Source organism: Tupaia chinensis, unplaced genomic scaffold (assembly GCF_000334495.1).
Source record: "Tupaia chinensis unplaced genomic scaffold, TupChi_1.0 Scaffold000320_2, whole genome shotgun sequence".
In the NCBI taxonomy this organism is placed as follows: domain Eukaryota; kingdom Metazoa; phylum Chordata; class Mammalia; order Scandentia; family Tupaiidae; genus Tupaia; species Tupaia belangeri.
This window is the reverse complement of record NW_006159814.1, coordinates 3,125,638-3,131,478: the sequence shown is the minus strand read 5'-3', so window position 1 is coordinate 3,131,478 and position 5,841 is coordinate 3,125,638. Positions and strand designations below refer to the sequence as shown.

Sequence of the window (5,841 nt, the reverse complement as noted above, 5' to 3'; positions counted from 1 at the left end):
TCTACTTTCCATAACCCATTTGTAAAGATTTCCAGGAAGTAGCAATCTGGTAGCAATTTTAGTGGTGTTTAAACTCAATGTCAGCTACATTGACATATTATGACTATGTATCAGCTTAGTACTATATGTGAAAAGCACAAGCCAAATGACTTGGTAATGACAAGAGTGCAAAGAAAGATCGCAGGAAAAAATTACAAGTCTATAGGGCAGAGAATCAAGTGGTTTTCAACACAGATTTGAATTCCAATATCAGGATGGATGCTGCCTGAACTGAAGTGTGAGGAAGGATTCGGAAGATGAAGTTAATACTCAGTACGCTATGCCATGATCTAAAAGCCCCTGCCATAGGCAGGCAGGGGGGACTGACTTGCTGGCTCTGTTCAGGGTTTGAGGTCTTACAGGTGGCAGTAGGCACGTGAGCTTCAGCACTGTGGTCCTACAATCCCTTACTGCCACTTCTGGGTGTACATCAGCTTCATCTTCTCTCTGAAAATCAACTCCCCCACCCTATCCTCCATTCTAAACTTGGCAGAAGGTGCTGCCCTCTCAAAATCTAAGTCCACTCTTCACAGTACAAGTAGGTACCACAGATTAGGTAATGGTCCTTACTTGTAAAGAACAGTAGTGGTCCCTGTTTAATTTAAGCAGAAAGGGAATTTATTAAAGGAAGTTCTGAGACTCATAGGAAAAATAGAGGAACAGATTCAGGCAGGAAGCAAGAAGGCAAGGCAGAGTTCAGGTTTTGCACGGGGATGGTCTGTGAGGATTCAGGCACCATCAGCACTGGAGAATGGCTGCCTACTGTTACTGGATTACCCTGTCCCTGGACACACACTTCAGTCATCTGACTCTCAACTCCACTACTGCTGTCATGAATAATCTATAACTGAGTCATAATTATGTCATTTACTCAAAATTCAAAATGTTCTAGGCTGAAGCCTGGCATTAACAGTAATCAGACTGTGAGGGACCAGCAGTTGGTGTAAGGGCTATGTCACTGGACTCCCATGTAGTCAACCGCAGTTCAAGTCCCATACCCAGTGGCTTAAATCATGCCGGGCACATATGCATGTGACCAAGATCCCAAGAGAGAGAATGGAGGAGAAGGGATTGCGGTGTGGTCATCCCCCAGGGGGTGATTTCTCACTTTCTGTCTCTCTGTCCCTCTCAGTCATTCTGGTGAATGCACACACCCTATAGCAAAAACCTCTTCCCCTCCCCACCAAAGAAAAACCAGTAATATGGGGACCAGCAGTTAGTGTAATGGCTATGCTGCTGGACTCCCACGTAGTCGACCGTGGTTCTCGTCCTGGACCCGGTGGCTTAAAAGTCACGCCGGGGCGTGTGCACGTGTGTGCCCAAGATCCCAAGAGGAGAATGGAGAAGGGACTGTGGTGTGGCCATCCCTCCTGGGGGGTGATTTCTCGCTTTCCGTCTTTTTGTCTCTCTCTGTCCGGCAAGCGCACGCACCCTATAGCAAAAACCTCTCCAAAAAAAAGAAAAACCAGTAATAGACTGTGGACCTACACTCTAGTTATTAGTAGAAAATTAATTCTCCGACAAGAGAGAGTTAAAAAGACATCCTCAACAGGCATACACTACATACTGTATTCTGATCAGCAAAGGGCTCGTAAGCCTAGTGACCATCTAGTTTAGAAACTCGGGGAAAAAAAAAAAAACAATTGTTGAAACAGGGTAAGACATCAGTTTGAGGACATGAAAGTTTGAAGCTATGGGTAAAGCTTCCTGGGAACAGACAGTAGATACCACGAGCTAGACCTGAAACTATGGATTCTGGTAGATACAATGGGCCTAGAACCAAACTGTAAGAAACCTAGAAATAACTGAAGTCAGAAAAATAAACCAAGAGATGACACAAACACACCTGCCAACCAGGGGCTGGGTAGGGGCACAATGCTCTGTGAGGCTGACATGCATGGGAAGGGTTCAGGTTTATGTCCAGAGACCTCCCTGAATATGTCAGGCTTATAAAGCCCATGATCCCAAACTGGCTGAAGTTTGGGGTAGATGGTGGTGGGAGGACTCTGTTGGGGTTGCTGTCTGTCTTGCTCATGGAAGACAGAAACTAAAAAAAATAATAAAAATAAATAAAAAATAAAATAAAATAATTAAAAAAAGAGCTGCAGAGACTCAGTAGGCAGAGGATAAAATTCTACGACTGTCGAGCAGGTAGCCAAGGAGTTAAAATTAGAGAAAGCAGCAAAAGAGAGCATGATGGGGTAGATATGCTGAAGTTCATCAAAATGGACTGCTACTTGTGACATCTATTCACTACAGGACATATCCTCATAAAATAACTGATTTAGTTCTCTTAGATTGTCCTTGCCCAGTTCAGGGAAGTTAAAACTACAATATACAAGCCCCAGTCCTTGAAGCAATGAAGACTTCAGAACCATGGAGAAACGCATGGGTTATTGTTCGTCTTCACTGCGCTTGGCGAAATGAGCCTAGCACTCAAAAAGAAGTATCTTCCTTTTGCCGAATCCTCCAAACCTTTGCTTGGGTTGGTGGGGAGGGATGCTCATGGTCTTCCTAATTGGACCTATAGGCAGTCTTGGCCAGGTAGAGGAGGCAGGGCCAACATGGTGCAGAGAACTTCAGTGACCAAGAAGACCTGAAAGCCAGTTTTTGAATGGTGGAAGGCTTTCTTTCCTTTCTTTTTTTAGAGATTTTTGGTATAAGGTGCGTGTGCCTATCGGAGAGACAAAAAGTGAGAAATCACTCCTCACTTAGGATTTTGGGCAGGCACACACATGCAGCCAGCATGTGTTTTAAGCTGCTGAGTCTGGGACTGAAACCGTGGTCAACTATGTGGGAGTCCAGTGACATAACCATTATGCCATCTGCTGGTCCCAGAAGGGTAGAAGGCTTTCTGAAAGAAGTAGGTGGTGGGGATGGTTATTCAAGAACAGAAGCAGTGAATACACAATGGATTTGTGCTGTGACCAGGAAGAGAAAATCATCCTCACAGCCCCAGTGATGGAAGCGGCAGCAGTAACAGCATATCACTGAGAGCAGGTAGAAGAGGTTTATACTAGATAAACCCATTGCTTGGCAGAATCACAGGTTCTAAGGTAAGTGTGAGTAGACCCCAGCTCTACTTACAATCTTTTCAAATTTCCAGTCAAATAATTTCAAGGATTAATAAGCTCAAATACATGAAATCACTTATTTGAATTTATTAATAAACTATAAATTTACTTGTAGATGTATTTATTAATTTATGGAGATCATATTTTTTAAAGCTTTCTCCTAGCTTTTTTCATGCAGACATCCCCAAGGGCTTCAAGATTTATGTCCCTTATCACTTCCTAACAAACATATACATGGGAGGGGGGGGCCTCAAAAGTTTATGGAAAAATGAAATTAACGTATGAGCTTATTTTTGAAGTAAAAAATGGAAACTCAGACATAATTTTTCATAATACTCATTTTCCATGAACTTCTTGAAGACTGCAAAGAAACTAACTCAACACTATACAAGGGATAAACATAGGAGTAAATGTCTTCATTTGCCCATTTCGAGAGTAAATAGAGTTTCAGTTTAAAGCAGTTTTGGTTATAACAAACTTAGTGAGAATTCACAGATTCTCTCTCACGCATTAAAAATAAAGAAGTTTGGGACTGGCAGGAGGGGTGGTAGTTAAGGGTGCTGGATTCCCAACATGGTTAACTGAGGTTAGAATCCTGGACCTGGCGTCTGGTTTTCTTGCTTTCCCTTTCTCTTTCTGACTCTCTCTGGTTAAATTTAATAATAATAGTAGTAATAATAATAGCAAATGGAATTAAATAAGTAAATAAACATATACAAAAGTTTTAAATATTCCTGGAAGTGAGCCATTAAGCGTAAGGTCAAAAATTTTCCAGGTTATTTACAGATGGAAGCTCAGCATGGACAATGAATACTCTAAAACAGGGAATGAAGTAATTAGAAAAAACATTAGTACGTTGCTATAACCCAAAATTTGCAGGCAAAACTGACACCTCTCCACACCTTTAAAACTCTATATAGAACAGGGACCAGCAGTTGGCATAATGGCTATATGTCGCTGGACTCCCATGTAGCGTCTGTGGTTCAAGTCCTGGATCCCGTGGCTTAAACTCACGCGGGCACATGTGCGTGCCCAAGATTCAGAAAGGAGAATAGAGGGGAAGGGATTGCCACCTGGCCATCCACTCTGGCAGTGGGGTGGGGGGTTGGGAGGGAGTGATTTCTCACTGTCTCTCTGTCTCTCTGTCTTTCTGGCCAGTGCAGGTGCCCTATAGCAAAAACCTCTCCAAAAAAAACAAAAAACAAAAAACAAAAAAAACCAAAAAACCTCTATATAGAACATATTCAAAGCCACCTCACCCCTTAAACTGGAGTAAGCCAGTATTTTAGAGTTAGTTTTTTGAGACTGAAAGTTTAGGGAAAATAGTATCTCCTTTATTTAGTTAGAAGTTTAGAAAGACAACAGCTCAAGGAACTTATATTTTAGTTTTTTAAAAAGCTGAACATAAATCTACAAGAAAAGAAATTTATTAAAAAGTTTTTGTTATATGGTGTGTGTGCTTGCCAGTGAGAGAGTGAGAAAGAAAGTGAGACATCACCTCTTCCACGTGGCCACGCTGCAATCTCTTCTCTCATCTCTTTGTAGAGATCCAAGCTCAGGTAGGGGTGATTTTCAAGCTCGAGTCTGGGACTTGAACTGCTAGCCAGCCATGTAGGATCCAGCACCTCAGCCGCACGCCACCTGCTGGCCCTCTATATGAAAATTTTAATGCCCAGTCAATGGCAGATGAAGTTGTAGTAGGTAACTAAAATAAAGCACTGCTCCACAGTATGTGTACCTTTTTGTTAGTGTGAATGCCTACGCCTAGCTTTAGTTCATCTAGTGAGTGAAGAGAAAAAAAAATTCAAACCCTCATATGCATTTCCTTAAGTTCCTAGAATACTGTCAAGATTCTGTTTCGTGTGTTGAACATGATTCTGAAATTCACTACAAACCACAGACAACAGAAACCAACAATACCACATTAATAATTCTGATAACCTCACCAAAGAGGAAATATAAACGGGAAGTCACTCTGAGAGGGTGGCAGGGCTTAAGTGACTTCAGTGACTTAAGTGACAAGGTCCTCGAGGTTCAGCCCGTTCAGACCTTGACTAACCCTCATCTTTACCCAGTTTTCTGGACCTTCTCCTTCAGGGACTGGCTGTATGGCAAACAGGAAAGCTGACAGAAACAGCTATTTTGTGGCTGCTCCCTTTTCGGGGTTGTGGTCTCAATTTCCACAGCTGTCAAAGCAGGATGATCATACCATCTCGGGTCCTTCCCTGGGACGGTGCCAGTGAACACGCTGTCCCAAGATAAGCAAAGCCACCATTACTGGGAGAGTCGCCAACAGGACTCAGCTTCGGCTTCCCTCCCGGCAAGGCTGGTTCGACCTACAGTCAACAGGAAGCTCCTGAGGCAGGGACAGGATCCTTGCCTCGGAAGGAGCCCAGAGGCGAAGGTTTCTGGACCTCGACCAAGGTGGTGATAAGGGCGTAACGGACCCCGGGCTCACGCAGTGGGGTGAGATTTTACTACCAACGGTAAAGGGTGCGGAAGCATAGTACTCAGCAGCCAACCGAAAAACTCAGCCCAGTGTTCCCCGAAAGCAAAGCCCAGAACCCCGGCCAGCGGGGCGACGCGAAACAGGAGCTTGGCGGAGGGGCGGGCGCGGCGCGCCGCGTTCACTCCCTCCGGGGCGGGCAGGGGGCTGCGGGCCTACTCGGCGGGTGCAGAAGCGCCTCCTCCTCACGCCCCCTCAGCTCGCGCCGCCCCGGAGTCCGCC

General features: G+C 44.3%; 1 protein-coding gene across 1 annotated transcript in view; it reads left to right on the top strand.

Moving 5' to 3' along the window:
* Nucleotides 1-5,433: 5,433 nt before the first annotated feature.
* The window catches only part of YES1 (YES proto-oncogene 1, Src family tyrosine kinase), an 82,335-nt gene continuing 81,927 nt past the window's right edge, over nt 5,434-5,841 (top strand). The window contains exon 1 of the mRNA XM_006151611.3: nt 5,434-5,579. The gene's annotated coding sequence lies outside the window, so the exon portion shown is untranslated. The remainder of the gene's footprint in view (nt 5,580-5,841) is intronic.